Raw genomic sequence first — 22,346 nt, forward strand, 5'->3', positions numbered from 1 at the left:
CATCTTTAGGATAGGAACACAGTGGTTTTCAGAATCCAGAATAAATAAAAAATGTCCCTAGTAATATGTATCACCTTGAGAAGAGGTGAAGAGGATTTTACAACATATCACATACATATATGGCAAAATATGTAGAAAAGTGTTAGCTTGATGTGAAAGAGCAGGATGTCCAACCACTTCAACCCCCCCCCCCCCTTATGACCAGTTCCATCAAAATGAGACAGTGTTCTTGGGTGGCAGGTTTTAAGAACCAGAACCTCTGCCAGTGATGTACTTCCATTACTACCTGCCCTCAAACTAGGAGCCAGAGCACCTGGCACTTTCTTTTTCCTCATTCTTCTTCCTCATTGTAGTGCAATTTGGTACAGTTTTAGATTAGGAGTGGAGTCCCCCACTCAGCCATGCAAACTTCCTGGGTAACCTTGGCCCCGCCATTCTATCTCAGCCTAACTACCTCACAGGGATGATGTTGTGAGGCTAATATAGAGGAGGAGAACAATGTTGTACGCTGCTTTGGGTCCCCACTGAGAAGAAAACCAGGTGATAAACATCTAAATAAATAAACTGTGTATGCCCTGTAAGAGTTCGGTAGAGTCCTTTTTGGCATTTTATAGTCCTTGTTTCAGCAGTGTGTGTTGCTCTTTAAGACCTTGAGGTGGGAAAGGAGAGAAATGGAGCTGCAGTGCTCCCAAGATTCCAGCCTCTGAACCAGCTCCAAAGACACTTTACATGTTCTGTGGGGTAAAAAGGGATTTTCAGGGTGTTTTTTTTTTTAGAGCCTCTATTGTGATTGTTATATGATTTATTCTGTAGCAAGGATTTATGCTGGCCCAGTGCAAAAGATCTGAAGGTAGAGTTTGATCTCAGTTTAAGCAGCTAGTATTTAACACACACTGTGGACTGTAAAAAGGAAGAGGAACTCAAGTATTATTTAGCTCTGTGAGTGTGTCCCCTCCCACACACCTTTTTGCTGTTTATATGATTTGTAATCACTTGCCATGTCCTTTGATGTGAGTTCCAAAGGGCAGAGGGCAGTTCCAAAGGTCACACTGATTAGCAGAGCTTAAGCATGGCTTGTGCTCAAGTTGCAGTCCAGTGTGGCTTGGTGGGGAGCAGCAAGGGGCAGCAGTGGAGAGTGGTGACCTCAGGTATCATCCTTTCTTGAGCAACCACTGCTTCCCCTCCAGTATTTCCTTAGAACTGGGCAAAGAGGCAAACAGTATGAGAAAACCTGTTTGTTGTTGTTGTTGTTGTTCCTTTCTTTCAGTGCTCTCTGATTCCACAGTGGGGAGTACTAGATAGAAGGGCATCAGGATTACATCATTGTGGTGAACATGAGACTGAAGTTCTTTCTATATCTCCCTCTGGTGTTTTAGTGAAAACTGCATCTTGGTTGTAATGAGAGTGTTGGCAGAAGGACAAGGATCCAGGAGTTACTTCTGTTTGTTTTGGACTGACAGTAGTGGGCTATCTTGTGTGTGATTTCATACACATAACTTGTTTACAGTATTCTAGGAACATGCCTGGGCTTGCATATTGACCCACAGATACCTACCTACAGACACTCCTACTAATGGACACTGTAGAAAAACTGCATGTGTAAAAATTGTCCCGATAGATTTCAGGGATCCTCTCCACTCTTTCCCCTAGGTTTCTTAGACCTAAAAAGAACCGAGTGTGCCTAACATCCAGGTGATAACATGCTTGTTTTGCTGCTCCCGCAGAGACACAAATGGCCTGCTGATGAGATGGAGACTGCAGGAATGATTAAGAGCATTCAGATGCAGAAATGCACTGCACAACAGAAGCTCAGGGGCAGCCGGAGATGAAATGCTGTAGTGTGCTCCCCTATTAGGAGGAATGTGGTAGTGATGTATAAGGTATGAACGATGTGGCCTGCAGAGTACCAGAAAGCACTGCCTTAGCTGCTGCTTCTATTGCTGGGAAGGAGATGCTCTCACTGAACTGAAACTGCTGAGGATTTTCTCACTCGGATACCCATTGCCAAGTGCTTCTGTCAGAGGATCTACTGCTTCTGCTGCCCACAGACTGACGGAGGGGTTCCCCCCTCCAGAAAAACATATAAAGAACTGTCCATATTATTTTAGAAACAAAGCATTTTCTCCCCCTGCAACAAGAGGATGAGTGGGGGTCTGACGAGGAAGCAGCCCTGTCTGAAGGTAGGAGAAGATATATCTCTTTGCTTTGGATGCAAAGTAAGTAAAGGCAAGGGGGAAAGGTTATGCACTGTGAGTGCTTTAATAACATTTCATGCTGATATCTGGGGTCATCGCCTTCAGGTTATTGATGTTTACACCCCCTTTTTCATGGCTTGCTCTTGGCTAAAACCTTTGAGGGTAGCTCTGTTCAGATTTTGGAAAATTTTGCATTTGACTACTGCTAGAGATGGGATGGAAAAAAACGTAAACCCCTTGAACAGTAAAGCTTTGCAGTGTACACTCTGCACACAGCATCTCATGGCTTCGTGGCCAGCATGAGAAATTCCTATTAACTTTTTCAGTTTTTACCAAGGTAGGGATGGAAAGATGCAGTGGGAATAACCAGGCAGTCCTCAATCTGAGGGGAAGTTTTGCTTTCTCACTCCCAGTGCTATCAAAGCTGGCTGCTGTCAGCCTAGCCGTATGTGACTGGTGTAGGTTCGACGCAAAGGCAGAGATTTCAGGGAAGAAACTGGAGTCTGACGGCATGGCATTTATCCTCTGCCTTTGCCACAAGGGCTGAGATGCAAGGAAAGGTACATTTTATTATGCAGATTTGGTAATGTGAATTCAGAGTGTATCTGGTAGGATTCTTTCTCGTTCAAGCTTGGATGGAATTGTTTAACTCCAAATCAACTTGTTTAAAATTCTGGTCACTCTTCTGAGTATGATACAGATAAATGCATGGGGTTATTGACTTCAAGTTGTACATGGGTCCTCCCCATATCATGCCTGCCTATGTATGTACATCCCTATAGGCGTCTGTTTGGTTTTAGCATTTATACTTATGTAAATATTTTGCTGTCCTTCACACTGCTTTTCGATGTCTCTCCAAAATGCAGACGGTTAATCAATTAGGCTTGTGGCCAATTAGGCATAACCTTGTAGGAAAATAATTAGGCATGGGTATGGTAGGGATTAGACTGGTGATGTGATGTGGTATACACCCAGATATTAAAGCTTTTCCTTAATACACACATTGTATTCAGTGGCTTTTCTGAAGACACATCAAAGTGCAGCAACTGTTTATACTTAAAAGGGTGCTGATCTTTCCTTGCAGTGAAACATACTCTATCAATAATTTTAAAGCAACAGAAAGGTGGCATTACGTTGTCTTGTCTGTCACTAAAAAATGCTCGTCTAAAAGAATTTGTAATTTTTAAATGCTTGCTTTGCTTACCTGATTTTATATGAATCCTTAGAAATGTTGCAGCACTCAGGATAGGAGGTTTTACAGCATTGCATCTGCTGAGGGCAATCGTTTTTTTACTGATCTTGTTAAATAAAGGCTTTATTAAATGAGGACACAGAATGGTGGCACCCAAGTTGTGCTTCAGAGCAAAATTTCTCTGTATTACTACAGAGGTTCTGGCACTGCAGTATTACAATACAGCCATATTAAGAAGGTCCTTGGAGCAAATAACCCTCTGGCACTTCATCTCCTATATGACTTAAGTCATTCTCTAGGAAAGAATAACACTGGATTTAAATAATCTAAGCTAAATTGTTTTTCCTCCTCTTCATTTGTATTTTAAGCTTCTTTCTGATTTTTAGTTCTGGGGTCAGTGCACAGCCCAAGCAGTACAACCACACTTTAATTCATATAATTTATATATAAATATTATATATATAATTTTGGCAACAGGTCATTCAGTTTCTAAAAATGATGCTTTGGTCATAGACTCCTTTACCTGAATGAACATGTAGTTTCTCTGGCAGGAGCAGTGGGTACATGCTTGTGTGCATTACTCTTAGCTGAACTGTTTATTATTATTATCTTTTTCAATGCTGTAAAAGGGTTTAAATCATAATAGAGACAAATGGGAAATGATGCAAGGAAGGAGATATCCCTGAGGGATTACTGTGTTGGCAAATTCTCAGATATTAAGCCTTGTTCTGAAATATCCTCTTATTTCTAAATTGTACATGATTGCATTGAGACGTCAAATTCAATTCAGCCTTTGAGGAGGCAGGCAATATAGGTGACAGTTGTCTGACACCAAATCCACATTTCATTCTTGAGAGGCAAAGGAACAGATGCAAAATTCACTTGTACATCAACCTCTTAACCCCTTGATGGTATGAAGCTTCTGTCTGGTTTTTCACCTCTAAAACTTCAGTCGTAAGTATTAGGATGTCCTCATTTATAACTACCCTGGAAGAAGACAGGGTAGTTTTTGGAGCATGAAGAAATGCAATTCCATTATATTTCAAATCCATTATTTTAAGTCTTAAGAATAACTTGGTTTTTAGCTTATTCCAATTTGGGACAGCATCCCTGGTACTGATCTACCCCACATGATGATGTCCTAATGGAAAGAGAACCATGCATGCTACTCCATGTTCTTTGGAAGGAGTGTAGGATAAAAATGTAATTGTCTAAGGCAAAACAATGTGGCTCTTTTTTGTGGCATACATTTTCATGGGTTATACTATTTCATTAGATTGTGCAGTGGTCAAATATAAGTGCATAGGTGTACAATGCGTAGAGAAAGGAAAGAGAAATACACTTTTAACTAGTAAGAGAACAGGGGCTACTACAGGTATTCTGGTATTGTCTTAGTGATTCTGGGACAATGAGCAAAAATCCAGAATAAGTTCCATAAATATTGCTCCCCACAGGGCCTTCCTTCTGTACTTACACCCTGTCACTGGAGTTCAAGTAAGGGATGTGGGAGATGGGAGAAGCTGTTGCCCTCATAAAATGGCTGTCCAAGCCATTAAGGGAGTGGGCCCAAGTGGTGGCCACTGCCGAGCCTGCTGTCCTAGTTCCAGATGGGGTGGGCACAAGCAGCCACTACTGCTGAGCCAGCTGTTCCCTTCACTGGGGAAGTAGATTTGTGAGTAGTTTCCCTGTTGCCCGTTGGTTAAGACTACTCCTGCAAGGGAAAGCTGAAGGTGTGTCACAGTACTCTGTGATACACAGATGAACATAGAATCCAATCAATTTGGGAATGACCAGGGGCATTCCCTGTAAGGAGGTAGTAAGGAAGCTCTAGCTGTTTTGTTGCGATCTGGTCAGCATCAGCAGCTGAGTTCTATTCTGGCTAAATGTGCCTCCTTCTTCCTGCAAATATTATTAAACATGGAGGTGTGAGCTGAGAGGTAAGAGTCAAAGGGCTCTAGACCCTTCTATTTTCAGCTCCTTGATTCACAGTTGGTACCAGGTGATGAACCAGTAATAGAGTCTTGGCCAATTCAAGCCATATTTTTGTTTTCTGTATCTCTACTGCATTTTCTAGTTGTTGTAAGCTGCTTTGAGTCCCACTGAGAAGCAGGATATGAATACTTAAAAAAATGATGCTTCCTATTAGTGGAGGTGTAACTCACCCAGAAGAAAAAGCTATTGGTGATGACCAGACATATCAAAATCAATAGTGTAGATATTCCAGTGGGTTCAGGAAACAATTTAATTAAACACAACAGAGGCCCAAGTGCATACCCCACAGGAAGATGCAAGCAAAAGAGACATTCTAAAACATTTCCTTTGAGGTTTTTGAAATGCATTAGGATCTCAGTTATAGTTGCTTAAATTGTTTTTGTTTTGCATCTATTGGAATTTGTGGTGCTACCATCACTTAAGGGGTTCTGGATTTTGTATAGGTTCTACACGGTAATGTGAAATACTCAAAGCCACAATAATATGTTTAGCTTGTACAGTTATCCATATAATTGGTATAACAATACAGAATGGGAGGGGGGAAACAATAAACAAAAAAGTTTCTTTTAACAAATGCCAGGTGATTAGGAGATAGCATTAATGCATATATAGAAAGGAAGGTAGGATCACTGCCATGGCCAAGAAGATATCTTGGGTGAAGAACTGTTTAGATTATCTTCTGAAGTATGGAAACAGAAATTCTGTAGATGTTTGCATTTAAAAATAGAAGAAGAGTTCGTTCTTATATGCCGCTTTTCTCTACCCGAGGGAGTCTCAAAGCGGCTTACAGTTGCCATCCCTTTCCTCTCCCCACAAAAGACGCCCTGTGAGGTAGATGAGGCTGAGAGAGCCCTGATATTACTGGTCTGTTAGAACAGCTTTATCAGTACTGTGATGAGCCCAAAGTCACCCGACTGGCTACCTGTGGAGGAGTGCAGAATCAAACCCAGCTCGCCAGATTAGAAGTCCGCACTCCTAACTACTACACCAAACTTAATCACATACCTTCCTAGCTGGTAAAGATATTTACTACTCGCAGCGCTCCCTGTTGAACAGCAGACAATCCAACACATGAATGTTTACTTCAAATTTAGTACTACTGAAGCCTTTTTACTGAAATAGAGATTCTCATGACTTTTTATAGTTTGAAGCAGTCTTTGCTTCCACAATTCCATTCTCCTCCTCCTGGTTCATTCTACCCTTTGTGAGGTTACAGCCTTAGTGGCATGCTACTTATTACACTACTGCTGTACATAGCAAAGCCCAAATGACCCCTTATTACTTGCAAAACTTCCTGAGGACAAGTGGTTTACGTCAGATGGAGTGATGGCAGGAGAAGGATTACTTAGCAACTGGCAGAGTAAGGGTTTCCTCTCTGACTCTTTCTCCCCTGGCTCCTTTTTATCACCACTTGTGCTCTAAATCCACTGGAAAAAGTCAGCAGATGTGTCTAAAGGAATTCCCAATAGAACTTTATCTTTGTTACCAAATTGTTGTGTCCTGGTGCTTTAAGGAACAGAGCTAGTTAACAAAAAGTGACATAAAAGGTTATATTATTACATTTTCTTGTCAGTCTCTGGGTTCTCTGAAATCATTCCACTTTGAAAAGATTCAGGTCCTATTCCTCCTCTAGTTGGCCCATGAGGCTGATGTGTAAAACTGTCCAGCCTAGTCTTAAGTTTCACTTTGGATTAGGTAGGCTTTGCCTCATTTATTATTAGGTCTCTGAAATCCTCTTTCTAGCAAAGTAATCTGATGCAAAGTTACTCCAGTAAAACCCCCTTCAAATATATGGGTGTAGACTGGGGTAACAATTCAAAGGTTTATATCATGGGAGTCAATATATATTTCTTCCTATAAGGCAAAGATCTGCAGAAACTCTGAATTACGAATCACCAGCATGTTGGAACAAGGATAGCAAGCATTTTTTTCACCATGAAAGAAAATGAAGTGAAATTAATTTGATTAATTTCCAAGAGAATTGTGGGAAGGGTAATATAATTATCTATGCTGTGCATTAGTTGAGGTGGATATTGGTCAATAGATTTGGTTTACATGATTATTTTTCACACTTGTAGAAAATTGTCAGAAGAGTCATGGTCATACCAGGATTTAGCATCTTATTCATGAAACCCAGTTAAGGTTTGAATGTATATTTTGCCTTTCATCAGACCAGATTGCTTTTAAGTCTTTGTGTGTCCCTTTACATATGCATGGAATGCATAATTGGATGGTTAAAGCTTTCCCCATTCCACCTTGCTAGCCTAAAAGGCAATCCAACCAATTAGTCTGCTTTACAGATTTTAATTTCCCCCTTTTTTCTTAACAGCTCCATAGAAGACACATTTTATCATTTACAGTAGAAAACCACAAGCCTGTCTTTCACATGATATGGGATGTGGAATACATTAATTTGTCCAGCCTAGGCTGCAGCATCAGAGAGCCAGCACAAGCAATAATTTTAGCATGGTTACCATATGCTATTTCATTTGCACAGGCCCTAAATTAGGATTATATGATTTCATATGTATGATAACCAGAGTTGCCAAAGGTAAAATTATGATCATGGTATGTTTGACCATTCGACTGAATCACATACATTAAATGCAGAACTATCTTGATGGGAAAGATATGTTTGAATTACAGACACCATTTCTGCATGAGGAATCTGCCCCTGGACAGCCTCTGGTTGCTGATGGGTTTTAGAGCCTCCTCCACATGACATTGTCTGCATCCCAAGGCTGTCCAGGGGCTTGCTTGAATTTTGCCTAAATTTTCCTCAGGATTAGGGAAATTGTAAAAAAGTGGATTTACTACTTTTATCTCGCATCCCATCAGTGAATAAGATCTGGATAATGCAGCTGGATAGGGGAGAGGAGGTGGGGAGTTAACTACAATGAATTGCCATCTTTTAATGTATTGGGGGTTTTACGGGTTGGGTTATTTTATTCTTTTACTAGAAGCAAAGCCCATTGTATCCAAGAATACAACGGGCGCTAGAGCTTGGCAGTGGGAAAAGGAAGGGGAAGAGTTGTCCAGTCTGTAAGGGCATGGGGTTGAATATGTGTGTTGTGTGGGAGGTTGTGGTGGCATGGTGGCAAATGAGGGCATGGGTGTGGAGATATGGGTGTCAAGAACCTGTGGTTTGGAATGCTTGTTGAGTGTGGGAGAGGACCGACCTTTGAGAATTGTGACATAGTGGTTACAGATGAGCTTTCCAGAGCCATGTCTTCAGATATGTGAAAGGAAAATCAGACTGGAGACTGGGGAAGATTACATAGAAACCAATTCCTCCCAGATCTGCGTCATTTCCCTTCTTGTGTGAATTAGGCCACGGACACCTCTGCCCTAATACACATGGGGTAGTCACAGTACACAGGTGTTCACCCTGTTCCTTCTTCTCCATTTTTTCACTGTTGATAAAATGTTATGTGCCCACATGCTTCTTTCATGTTTGCTCCTTAGAAGAAGAATGGATTTTTGTACCCTGTTGTTTACTACCCAAAGGCACTTCACGCCTTCTAATTGGCCCCTCCGCTTGTCAGTCCAGGGATAAGGGGCCAATCCGGGAGTTTTGATCCTGGACTCAGCCCACCCCAACACCCCTTACTGTTCTATTAAGAGGGACAGATTGTAAACCACCATGAGTCTTTGAGTGCGGCGGTATATAAGTTAAAATATTAATGTGTACTAGTCTCTGTAGTGTTGTCCTGCCCTCATACCCACCCTCCCCTCTACCATTTCCTGCTCCAAGTATTTTTATTTAAAATGGTGTAATCCGCGTTGACCACAAAGCAACATTGTCAAAGGTAAAATAAAATCTTCTTTAAAGTGTGTGTGGTCCTTCTGGGATCAGGCAAGCATAACACAGTCCTGTTTGTGTTTTTAGGAGCTGGGGAATTAAAGGGGAAAGGGGGGTGAGGGTGATCAAGCAGCTTTCTCCCAGTCATCTAGGCATGCATGTGCCTTGTTTTAAATCCTTCCATTTACACAGAATGATTTTTTGGGCTCCTGTTTCCCATGTGCAGCTTCTTAAGAATCCACTCAGACACAAAATCCCCAAAAATATGAATCCCAAAAAGGAGTGGAGGGGGAATGCTGTGTCATTCTGGTGTTTCTCCACAGCAACACGGAATTGTTGATTTTTATTAAAAATTAATCTGTGTTGTGACTTTACTGCATAGCAATGAGGAAGTGCCTTAAAAAAATAATTCTGGGACTCAGGAAGGGGGAAAGAAAGTTTCAGTCCATGAGAGAATTGCTGTGCTGTGATTGGTAGCTTGCTGTGACTGGCAAGCCATGGAGCGGGGGGGGGGGAGTTTGGCTTGTTTTCTCTTGCAGCCTTGTCAGGAGGCAAAAAGCCATGACAGGGCAGAGGGAAAAATGTGGGAGGGGTCTCCCCACGAGGAGGGCTGCAAACGTGATGTTTGATTGTTATATTTCTCTTGTTGTGAGAAAGCTGATCTCAGAAAGCAATTGTGTTTATTTTATGCTTTTTGTTGATCTATATCTGATCTTCTGTTCTCATTTAGACAGTTGCACAATGGTGCAGCAGAATTTATGCATTGCTTACAAATAGTCAACACAATAAAGGAAAAGATTCCCTATTAATCCAAATAAAGTCAGTTAAAGACAAACTTGCCACAAAATGGCTAATGATCTCCAAATTATAGCATGGAAAAGATGATATCAGTATGATTAACACTGTAATGTTAAATCCAGTTACTTGGAAATAAATTCTATTGATTTCAGTGGAACCAAGTATGCATATGTAATAGGATTGATCCAAAAGAGAAAAATCATCATTTATTTATTCAGTTATTTTGGGAAGTTAGTGACATTCATTCTTAGACTGATATATAGTTCACCTCGTGACATAAACCTTACAAACATCTACCAAGCCTTTGAGCATCAAACATACAATGGGAACATTCCACTGGGAAGTGTTCTGGCAAAAGCCTGGCTGCAGTTAGTGATGGTACAATATCCTGGGTAGAAAGGAGGGGGGAAACTTATTTAACATCTATAGGTGCCCCCTCACCCAGTTGGCTTGGAGTTTGGGGCTGGGTTGCCATCAGTATGCTGATGGCATCTAGCTATTTCTGTTGGTGGATGGCCATCCATTGACACCCCCAGATTATTTGGCCCAGTGCTCGGAAGGCATGGTGTAGTGGCTCAAATGAAGTGAGCTGAAGTTAAATTCAGCCAAGGCAGCATGAGCAACTCTAGGCCCTTGATAGAGGCCATTTAACACCTTTGGCCACCACTGAGTTTGATCCTTATAATTTATGCAACAGTTACCTTCAGACTAGATTTCTGTAACTTGCTCTACATAGGGATCCCCTTGAAGCCGCTATGGAAACCCCAAGTTTTCGGAATGTAGCAGCTCAAGTACTTACGAGACCTCTACAGAGAACACATATGACACCTGTGCTCTCCCAGCTGCACTGGCTCCAGACTGATTTTGATTCCTACATTCAAAGCCCTAAATGGTCTGGGACCCTGTATCTTCAGGATTGCCTTTCCCCCTATACCCCCAAAGAGCATTAATATCAGGCATTAAAACTTTACTTAGGCCCCCTGCCTCAAAGAGATATAACTGGCCTCAACCAGGCCCTGGCCCCAGCCTGGTAGAATGATCTGCCTGAGGCAATCTGGACAAAGCAATTTGGAAATGGAGACATTAGGGAGGGCTGGCTTTATGTATTGGTGCTAGCAAAGGGGAATGAATTGGGTCACATTAATAGCAGCAACAACAAGAAATTTATTATTATATCGTGTCCTTACCAGTTGGCTCAGGGCAGATATCAACAGGACATATACGATTAACTTTTACATTATTTATTTTTATGTGCATTTATATACCACCCTCCGTTGTGACTCAGGGTGGTTAAAATAATTAATACAATCAAAATAAGGTCCAAATTTAATTGTGAGTCAGGCTCATCAATGCTTGGTTATTGGAGCTCTCCTACATTAACTGCAGTGAATGAGAACATGCAGATGCTGAGTAATGCTGCTGCGGCTCCCGTATATGGCAGTGGATTGCGTCCTGTGTCTAAATGTTGAGGGCCTGTATGGCCCCTTCGAACTCTATGATTCTATGATATGATTCTATGACTGTGTTTTGCTTGTCTGGTTGCAAAAAGACTATGGGCACTTTAAAGAAGATTTTATTTTACCTTTGACAATGTAGCTTTGCGGTCTCATTGCAATGTGTACATTAGCCAGTTTTGTAACTTGTGTTCTGTATATGGCTTTCTTGCAGAGCTCAATACAAATGCGACTTACACGGAGTGCTGCTGAAACTGAATACATCGTATTTATTTATGTATTTGAAGTGTTTCTATGCTATCTTTCAAATCAAATAAAGTCCTCAAGGTAGTAAATATCAAAACTTTAAAACTTTTTTTTCAGATGACTATCTAAATCTATTATTAATTATTTATTGGCCACCCCTTCCTGGGAATAGGCTTAGGGTGGTTAGCAACAATAAAAACATATTGCTTGCCTTCTTCAGGACATATTGCATACCCCAAAGCACTAATTAATAATATTAAACATTTGAGTATTAAAACATCAAGATTAAACATCATTTAAAATACAAGTGCATATAAAATATTTAAACCATTTAATAAAGTATAGTAACCCAACACCACTAGAGAGGAGGAACAATAACAGCTAGTGGAGGAATGCCAACTCAAACAAAATTTTCACCCACTGGCAGAAGATAATAGAGGGAGTCTGACAAATCTCCCTGAGGAGGAAGGAGTTCCAAACTTCCAGTGCCATGACCAAGAAGGCCCTTTCTTGCTTTGCCACCCATATAGCTTCAGATGGCATCTAAACCAGGCCTCTGAAGATGACCAGAGTGAATGGGTAGGTTCACATGACAGTAGGCAATCCCTCAGGCCAGCTGAACTCAAGCTGTATAGGTCTTTAAAGATCTAAACCAGCATCATGAATTCTCCATAAACGCAAACTGATCATTTTTAATTAGATTTCTATTCCAGCCCCCCCCCCCGTACTGTAAGACACCCCCAAGCCATGGTCTGGAATGGGGAGAACAGAAGCCATCTTAAAACCAGGGCTGTTGACGCTGCCGTTCAATTTAATTAAGAAATTTAATGCTTAGTTTAACTGTTTTAACTATTTGTATATGTCAAGCAAAATGATATAGACCCTTCCTGACCCAGTTTGCTGGAGGCTGGTGTAAAAATCAGATAAATAAAGAATAATAATTATTAATAATAATATAAACTGCATAGGTAAAAGGTAAAGGTATCCCCTGTGCAAGCACCGGGTCATGTCTGACCCTTGGGGTGACACCCTCCAGCGTTTTCATGGCAGACTCAATACGGGGTGGTTTGCCAGAGCCTTCCCCAGTCATTACTGTTTACCCCCCAGCAAGCTGGGTACTCATTTTACCGACCTTGGAAGGATGGAAGGCTGAGTCAACCTTGAGCCGGCTGCTGGGATTGAACTCCCAGCCTTATGGTCAGAGCTTCAGACAGCATGTCACTGCCTTACCACTCTGCGCCACAAGAGGCTCTTATAAACTGCATAGTAGTAATCTCGTCTAGATATTACCAAGCATGGACCACAATGGCAAGATCTTCCTCTAGGAAAGGCTGTGGCTGGCTCACCAGCTAAAGCTGTTTAAAGACACATCCTTGGCTACTGTTGCCAGGACCTCTTTGTCCAGCCTGGGCCCAAGAGCACCCACAAGCTATAAACTTGCTCCTTTAGGGAGACGCAACCATATCCAGAACAAGGAGAAACCCAATTCCTGGATCAGCCTTCCCACCAATAGTATCTCTATTTTGTTAAGTTTCAGTTTGATAGTCCTCATCCATCCCCAAACTGCTTCCAGGTAGCTGTTCAATTTCTACAGCCTCCCTGGGTTCTTCTGATAGTGCACCCTGCTTAATAATGGCAGCTTTGAGACAGGACGGTAGTTGCTGTACTTTTATGGGTCCAGAGTAGGTTTCTTTAAGAGTAGATTCAGCACTGCTTGCTTTAAGGTCCCCTCTCTCAGGGAAGCATTTATGCCACCTCAGTATATTAGCTATATGCTAAGATTTGACTTGTTGCCATTACTAATATATATTTTGAAAGACAACCTCCTTTCCAATTTTATCCAGTCAGGAAGCCAATCCATCTATGGCTTATGCACATATCATATAGAAATGGAAAATTGCCCCCCTCTATTACCTATTTAGTTATGTGCTGCCTATTCATCCTTAAATATTATTGTTTTTAATTAATATATCTCTCCTTCCCAACTAGCTAATGTGAACTAGCAATTCTAGTCTTGGTAACTTGAATCAGCCTTCATTAGTACAGACAATCAAAACCTTTTTAGCATAGCCTTCTCTGAGAGGCTTGCCCCAAAGTATGGGTTGGATCCACATTATATTGACAATTTCCACTAACTTTTTCTTTGCACTGAGGCCCCCTTATATCATTCCTCAGATTCCCCTATTTACAAGTGTGGGAGGGGGGAGGTATGGAAAGTTTCAGGAGCCAACCAAGTGCCTTTTATGCTATATTATACGGTATTGATTGGCTCACTGACATGAGTTTGTAGAGTACAGAGAACTTTAGGATTTAATAGAAAAGTTAGGCTGTGGAAACTTGTTTATTCTCTCTGCTCATTCTTCTGATTCCTGATGGTGCTGAAACTGTACATGAAGACTATGCCATCAGGGTTCACTGGTTATGGCCTGAACAAGGATTTTCAGCAGCAGGCTGACTGAAGCAGGGATGGCCTTTTCCCATTTATACCATTGTTAGCCAGATGAAATTAGCTTTTTAGCCAGAAATACTGTGATATTCTCAATCATATGATTTCCGAGTGTTACAGTATCTCATTGTTAGTTGGATTTTTATATTTTAGCTTGGAACCAGTAGCATCCACCAGGTTAGCAAAATTAAGAAGAAGAGAAGAAGAAGAAGAGTTGGTTCTTATATGCCGCTTTTCCCTACCCGAAGGAGGCTCAAAGCCGCTTACAGTCACCTTCCCATTCCTCTCCCCACAACAGACACCCTGTGGGGTGGGTGAGGCTGAGAGAGCGCTGATATCACTGCCCGGTCAGAACAGTTTTATCAGTGCCATGGCAAGCCCAGCCCAAGGTCACCCAGCTGGTTGCATGTGGGGGAGTGCAGAATCGAACCCGGCATGCCAGATTAGAAGTCTGCACTCCTAACCACTACACCAAACTGGCTCTCTTAAAAAAGGAACCTATCCTGTTTTAGGCCTCCAAGGAGATTTTATTGTAGATCATTATTAGGAACTGGAAGATATGTGGCAGAAAAATATAAGATGCTTTGGGTGCAACAAAAATTAGGTATTTTTTTCTTGCTTTGAATCACTGATATGTGTTATCAGGTAGCTGCAAGGTAGAAATACTTTTCTGTAATTCCAGGCAGTTAGTCTCTGAAGTATGTTTAAGATCAATTAGTCCAATACCACTCAATTTTCCCAAGGGTTGGACTCTTTTGTAGTACTCTAGAATCAAAAGACACATATTTAACACCCATGGATATATTTAAAGACACCTCCAGTGAGCCCCCTCCCCCCATTCCTAAAAAGCAGGCTATGTGATGGTTGATTCTCTCCTACTTAAAACAAACAAATAAAAGTAATGCTGGACATGGATTATCCAAAACTTTTAACAACTTAAAAAATACCCACTTAGAGCCTCTGACTATGGATGAGCATCATTAATTGCATTTTTATGGTTTGGTTCATGTCTGAACCACAAACCAATATGAACCTGGAGGCTGGTTCGAGATCCAAGCAAGTTCATTTTAAATTTAAAGACCATATCCGCATGGAGGGCTAAAACGTGAATGGCCTCCTGCTTGCAAATGTGGGACCTTGCATTTGCATCCCTCCTCATGGGGAGACCCCTCACATGTTTTCCCTCTGCTCCATCGAGGCTTGTTACCTCCTGATGAGGCTGCAAATGAAAATAAGCTAAAGGTGCTGCCCTAGCTGGGTGCACACAGGGGCAGTCCAAGTAGCTACATTCTTGGCCGGTAAGCCAAGCCCAAATCACAAACCAAGTAGCAGAGTCAGATTCCAGTTTGGGTCTTAGCACTAACTGTGGTGACCAAAGTCCAAGGGAGAGTCGAGGGGGTGTTGAGAGACAAGCTGAAGTCAGGAACTGGGGAAGCAGAGTCCAAAGCCAAAACAAAATCCAAATACCAGAGTCGTAGTCCAAGAAGCCATAAACAGAAGTCAGGAAACCGGAGTGAGGCAGAGCTTTGCTGAAGCAAGGGTGGGCTAGGAACTGAAGTCAAGGTGACAGGAGGGCTTGCACACAGGTTGCACCTACAAGGAAATGCTTTGCAGCATTGCTTTAATGCAACCGTCCTTAATAAGCCAAATGGACACATCTGAGTTTTCGGGTGTCATCTATAGAATTACTCTCACCTGGACCCCATTCCCTGATACATTTGAGCCTATTGATATTATTAAAACATTAATATAAGGAAATATTGTAGGATTTTTCCACACTGACTAACTTTTGCTACTTGTTACAACAATCTTATATTGGAGGACTCAAACACTGAAGAAAAGATACGGAAATTATCTAGAAATCGTTATGGTTGATTCTTTATGTATATAAAATTGTATTAAAATTGAATATATATTGTTAGAACAATATTGCTTTGGATAGGTTCCTTGTTTTTCTGTTGGTGGAGAAGGCAGCTGCATTGAAACCGGATGCAGGGGATGCTCTGGCTCGAAGGGAAGTGGTGGTTGTTGCCGCTCTTGCTTGGGGAGCTGCTCTTGCTCGAAGGGCGGAAGCAGCGGGGGCATGACACCAAACCTCTCCTCCTGCTTCTTGGCTTGTCAGTTACAGCAAGCCACCAATCACAGAACAGTGGTTCTCTTGTTGACTGAAAATTTCTTTCTCCTCAAGCCCTGAAACTAATATTTTTTTAAAGGCACCTCCGTGTTGCTATGCGGTAATGCCACAACACAGATGAATTTTTAATAAAAATCAACACTTCCATGTTGCTATGGAGAAACTCCAGGTACAGCATCCCCCCTTTTTGGGATTCGTATTTTTTTTTTACTTTATTTATGGCTGGGTGGATTCTTGAGAGGCTGCATATGGTAAACTGGAGCCCAAAAAAATCATTTTGTGCAAACAGAAGGCTTTAAAACAAGGGGAAAGCATGCCTGGATGATCGGGAGAAAACTGCTTGATCATCTGCCCCCCCCCCTTCCTCTTTCATTTGCCAGCTCCAAAAAACACAAGAAGGACTGGCAGTCTTCAAGCAAAGGTTGGATACACACTTTTCTTGGATGCTTTAGGATGCTTAGGGCTGATCCTGCATTGAGCAGCGGGTTGGACTAGATGGCCTGTATGGCCCCTTCCAACTCTATGATTCTATGAGTCTATGATTCTATGACTGTGTTTTGCTTGTCTGATTGCAAAAAGACTATGGGCACTTTAAAGAAGATTTTATTTTACCTTTGACAATGTAGCTTTGCGGTCTCATTGCAATGTGGACCACGTCTTTAAAAAAATAATGCTCGGAGCAGGAAATGGAGAGGGGAGGGGAGGTGTGAGGGAGGGACAATGCTACAGAGCCTGTTGTGCCTTTCTTCCTCCATATGGGCTTCCTTCTGGTTGGTAACTGGCTGCTTACTGATGGGATACGAGATTAAAGTGGCAAATCCATTTTTTGTGATTTCCCTCATTGGCAAATCTGGGCCAAACTCGAGTCAGCCTTGGGATATATCATGTGGAGGGGGCTCTAAAACCCGCCAGGAACCAGAGGCTGTCCAGATTCCTCATGTGGAAATGGTAAAAGTTTAAACCCTGGTTTTCTGCTCCCCACTAAAAGCCATGGGGAGCAGAAAGTAGGGGATGAAATAGCTGGTAGCAGTTTCAACCCATGCTTTCTGCTTCTTGTGGCTTTCCCATTTTGCTGTCTTTCATGGGGAGCTAAAAGGAAATAAGCAGGAGCTTAGATGGTTAGTTTGGAGGAAAACTCGCAATAAAACGGCAACATCATTTTATAGGATGCTTATGAAATCCTATGGGATTGCAGTGAATGCAGGGAAGAGAGATTTCTATGTGGCCTCCACTGCATCCGCAAACCGGTTCACTTAGGCAGAGTCTGCACTTACTTTGTTTATTCCACTGTCAATCCTGTTGAATTCAGATTGCTTTGAACTCGGATCTTCCTCTCCCCCCACTCCCCATTGAAACAGGAAAGTGTTCTGCACTTGGTTAGGGTAGTTCAGAAGGGGGAGGGGAGCCAAGCCTCTTTCTTTCTTTTCTTGAAGGGTGGGGGGAGAGGAGCCAAGCAGGGAGCCTCTTTCTTTTCTTGGAGGGGGGAGGGGAGATGATCGAAAAAGGCAGAGAAGGGAGAAAAAATCCAGGACCGACAGAAGTTGAGAGAAATTAGGGGCTTCTCCTTTAAGGCAAGTTTGTCACATGACCACCTGTGGCCAATCACGGATCCTCTACCACAGAGGAGAGCCCAGATTCAAAACAGCCTTTAAATATTGAGGGTTAAAAGCACTCTAAGATATCGCACAATAAAGGTAGGGTCACTCCGGATCAATTCTTCTTGCTGCAGAAGGAAATTTTAAATCACCCCAAATCCAAACGGAAATCTCATTCTGTGTAGAGGGCAGGGACTGAATTGATCTGGGGTTGGAATAAAAGCTCCGTGCAGTTTACACCTTATTCAGGATAATTCGGTCTTTAACCACCCTTGAAGAAGGGTGCTCACATAATACTCAATTGGCTCTAAGTAGTGAGGCATTTGTGAGCTTCTTCACAGATAAATTTTTGTCTCTCTTCCAACTCCAGCAGTTAATATAGTAGGAGAGCTGGCAACCCTTCAGGAGTGCTTAGAAGGCTTCAGGGGGCTTTCACAAATTGAGGTGGATAGCTTGCTTGTTTCACTGAGGCCATTCACCTTCCCCTTAAACCTGTGTCCCCCATGGCTTCTCAAATTGGGTGATGTGAGGATTGAGGGGCCTGTCTGGGAAATAGTCTATTTGTCTGTAGTTTCAGGGACATTCTGGAATAGGCTAAAGTAGATGGTGGTTTGGCCTTTATTGAAAAGCCATCTTTGGATCCACAGGACCCTGCCAGCTACTGCCCCTTCTTGTACCTTGCATTTCTGGAGAAGGTGCTTGAGCAGGTAGTGTGGACCAATTAAAGGCATAACCGTATGACATTTTGATACTGGACCCCTTTCAATCCGGCTTCCAGCCTAGCCACAGGGTGGAGACAACACTGGTCACTCTACTCTGACAGATGACCTTCAAAGACAACTGGACTGAGTTGCATTGGTGCTGTTGGTACTGCTTGACCTTACTGTGGCATTTGGCATAGTAAATCATGAGCTGTTAGCTTACCACCTTGCTGAGGTGGGGATATGGAGGACAGGCTTACAGTGGCTAATATTCTTTCTCCAAGGGTGCGGACAGAGAGTTGCTGTCGGGGAGGTACAGTTGTGTCACTGTGAACTCCAAAGTGGGGCTCCACAAGGCATAACTCTTTCCCTGATTCTTTTAAATATCTTTATGTATACTCTGGACTAGCATTTTCAGAGACATGGGCTGGGTTACCCAGATGATACCCAGCTCTATCTGCTAATGGATAGTCAGCTGAAAACACACCCTGAATCATTGGCCGAATGTCTGGGAGCTATATTGGAGTGGCTCCAGCAAAGCTTTCTGAAGAAAGGGGTCCTGTGGCTGGGGAGGAAAGAACCAGAAAAGGAAGCATGTCTCCCTACCCAGATGGGGTTCAGCTTCAGTTGGCATGCATTGTCAGGAATCTGGGAGTGAACTTTGATGCCTCCTTATCTATGGAGCTGCAGCTCATTAGAGTAACATGCCAGACATTTTTCCACCTATGTCAGGCAAAGTTACTAGAGTGCTGTCTGGCCCCAGAACACCTCACCACAGTGATACATGTGATGGTCACTTCCAGGCTAGATTACTATAACTCACTGTATATGGGCCTTCTCTTATTCCTGACCTGGAAATTGTAGCTGGTATAGAATACAGCTGCCCAAGTCCTTTCTAGGACCACATGGAGAGCTCACATATGACCTGTTCTCCAGCAGCTGCAGAAGTTGTCATTTGAATTCTAGATCAGTTTTAAGGTGCTGGTTTTGACCTTTAAGACCTTATGCAGTCTGGGACCTTTGTATCTAAGGGACAGTCCCTCCATATATGCCCCCCCCCCAGGAGCTCTTTGCTCTGCTAATTCCAACATGCTGGTGGTCCCTGATCCCAGAGATGTGTGCGTGGCCTCAACCAGGGCCAGAACCTTTTTGGTCCTAGCCCCAGACTGGGGGAATGAGCTGCCAATGGAGATGCAGCCCCTTATGGAACTCCCCAAGTCCCAAAAGACCTGCAAAATCGTCCTCTTCCACCAGGCATTAGGTTGAGGCCAAGGCTGCACCCTTACCATCTAAACAGGCCCCTCTGCTCAATCCCTTCCCAAGCTTTGCCTGGGCCACTGTCCCCATCTAAATCAAGCTGATAATTTCATTTCCAACAACTGCAACCTCAGGCCCATGAGGGTGTTACTTCACAGTGACTGAGTAATTTTATAGGTTAATCTTAAAGATATTAATGTTTTATTGTATGGAGATCTTTTTATCTGTTGTAAGTCACCATGAGACTTTTCTAGGAGAGGAGTGACTCAGAAATCTAATAAACAAATAAATTGTACAGCTTTCTCTTCATACACAAAAACCTTCCTTTCTTGGGTAAAGTCCTGCCCCATAATTACTCTGTTTTTAAAAAACATGTTTAAAATAAAGCAGTTTTTTTGTGTGTAGAAAGAATGGGATGTTAATGATCTATCCACAAATAGAACATGACATCATGTGGAAACATGGGGGGAAACTCCACCAAACTAAAATATGGGAAATCCTTGATATAGAAAGAAGTTATTCTGGACATTTCATGGCATTTATCCTGATTATCAAGCAACAGCCACATCCAGTGAGCAAAAAAGAAAAAAAAAGTTTGTAGGAATATATATCTATAATTTACTGAAAGTAATGCGCTTTTTTGAATCACACATATATATTCAAACTCTAAATTTACTGCCTCAGTGAGAGTGTTTGCAAGATGACAGGGAAGTCAGCAGAAACTGAGTAGCGGTTTTCATTAGGAATAAATCTTTTAGAGTGTGTTTTCCTGGCCAACTATCTAAGCAGAATTAGTTTGCAGAATGCTGAATAAGGAGTAGAAAGTGGGAAAGATATGCATCCAGGAAGAGAAAAAAAATACTTTGCTCACTTGGGAAATATGTCCCTTTTATTTTATTTGTCCCAAACTTCTATTCTCCTAATCAAGCATAAAATAACTATGGTGGGGGATATCCCTAACTCTGTTATTTTGCCTTGTGTCTAGTTTTTTCCTTTTTGCACAATGAGTTGTACATCTTCCTAAATGAAGAGGTCCCCACAAGATGTTCCATGGTAATCTTAAATGCGTTTTGATGATCTCATGTATGTCTTCAGTGATCCTGAAACGTGTTGGTTATTATATGATTAACCATATTAGCTGTCCCGCAAGCATACTTATGTGGCATGTTTGGGTTCATAGTATAAGCAACTTTAAGCTGGTATATCTGAATTACTACTGGGCTAGATATTCTGTTGTGAATATTTTTACCTGCAAAGGAACTTTTTTGAGGAAGTAAAAAAAGCCACAAAAGATCTACCCCCAGTGCAAAGTACTGAATTCAAACTGGGTGATTAATGTTGGCAACACTGGCTGCCACTTTGGTTCCTTTTGGGGGAATTTTGAAAAAAAAAACCCCTTCAGCTCCAACTTACTAATAGAGATGTGAGAACTTTTCAAAAAACGCGATTGAACTTCAGACTTAATTTAGGTGAAACTTCCATTTGTTGTTGAAGATTTGCTTATGGTTCAAATTAAGCTGTATTTTGAGCATTTTGACATCTGTACAGTGGCAGATTATTGGGTAGTCGCTGATCACGTGTGTTGATCACTGTTCTGGAATGTATGGTTTCAAAGCTGTCAGGTGGAATGGGCTGCTTCTACATCTGCTCAGTTGGCTGCATTCAGTGCGGCATTTCTCCAGTTCCCCTTCTTTCCATACTCTTCACAGCAAAAAAAGACCCTTTCCTTTCTGACAGGATGTGGCTTCTGTATGTCCCAAAGATATGCACCTCCATACCTAAGAAAGCCTTGATCAGTTTTACCGTATTTGCCAGCGTATAAAACGACTGGGCGTATAAGACGACCCCCCAACATTTCCACTCAAAATACAGTACTATGGGCCACTATGGGCAGCTATGTCTATCCCAACTGGAGTGCACCCGGCGTATAGGACAACCCCCCCACTTGGAGGCATGTTTTTCAGGGGGGGAAAGTAGTCTTATACGCCAGCAAATACTGTACTTCAAGTTCTTAGATTGACAGCTTTGCTTCTGTCCAGACTAATGTATTCCCTAAGCTTTTTTGTCTTCCAAGAAAAATATTCTGGTAAACAAGGGGAGATGGGAGTGGGGGACAGGGACAAGAGAAAAGTGTTACAAGACTGTAATCAAAGTTTTCTTGAAATAAATTTCTAGCATTTTCAATTATTGAAAACGTGTTCAAGGATACTTTTAAACAAATAATAAACTTAACAAGAAATAAAGAAACATCTCTGGTAGAAGTGATGTTGTCATGTATCTAGCTAGGCTTACTATGTGATGATATCACAAAGGACAAACAAATCCAATGCAGAACACTATTAGCATTTGATCTTTATATCCATATTTGTCAGTGACATCCTCACTAGTTAAGTGCATGAAAAAGGGCTGGGTTCATAGTGATGGTTGTGTGGCACAAGCTGCCTGAATAATGTGCCCTTTTGGCATCACCTCCTCAAAAAATACTCAAAAGAACAAAATACCCAACTTCCTCCGTATTACTGAAACGGGAACAC

At 42.0% G+C, this 22,346-nt stretch overlaps 1 protein-coding gene across 8 annotated transcripts in view; it reads left to right on the forward strand.

The window, feature by feature from the left end:
- The first annotated feature begins 1,793 nt into the window (after positions 1-1,793).
- The window catches only part of DAB1 (DAB adaptor protein 1), an 825,935-nt gene continuing 805,382 nt past the window's right edge, over positions 1,794-22,346 (forward strand). For 3 of the 8 annotated variants that reach the window (XM_077333571.1, XM_077333575.1, XM_077333576.1), the window contains exon 1: positions 1,795-2,180. The gene's annotated coding sequence lies outside the window, so the exon portion shown is untranslated. Of the gene's footprint in view, positions 2,217-2,623; positions 2,756-22,346 lie in introns of those variants that run through there. The other 5 variants (XM_077333584.1, XM_077333572.1, XM_077333583.1 and 2 more) reach the window with 5 other exon arrangements.

The sequence above is a fragment of the Paroedura picta genome, chromosome 4 (assembly GCF_049243985.1).
Source record: "Paroedura picta isolate Pp20150507F chromosome 4, Ppicta_v3.0, whole genome shotgun sequence".
NCBI classification, from domain to species: Eukaryota; Metazoa; Chordata; class Lepidosauria; order Squamata; family Gekkonidae; genus Paroedura; species Paroedura picta.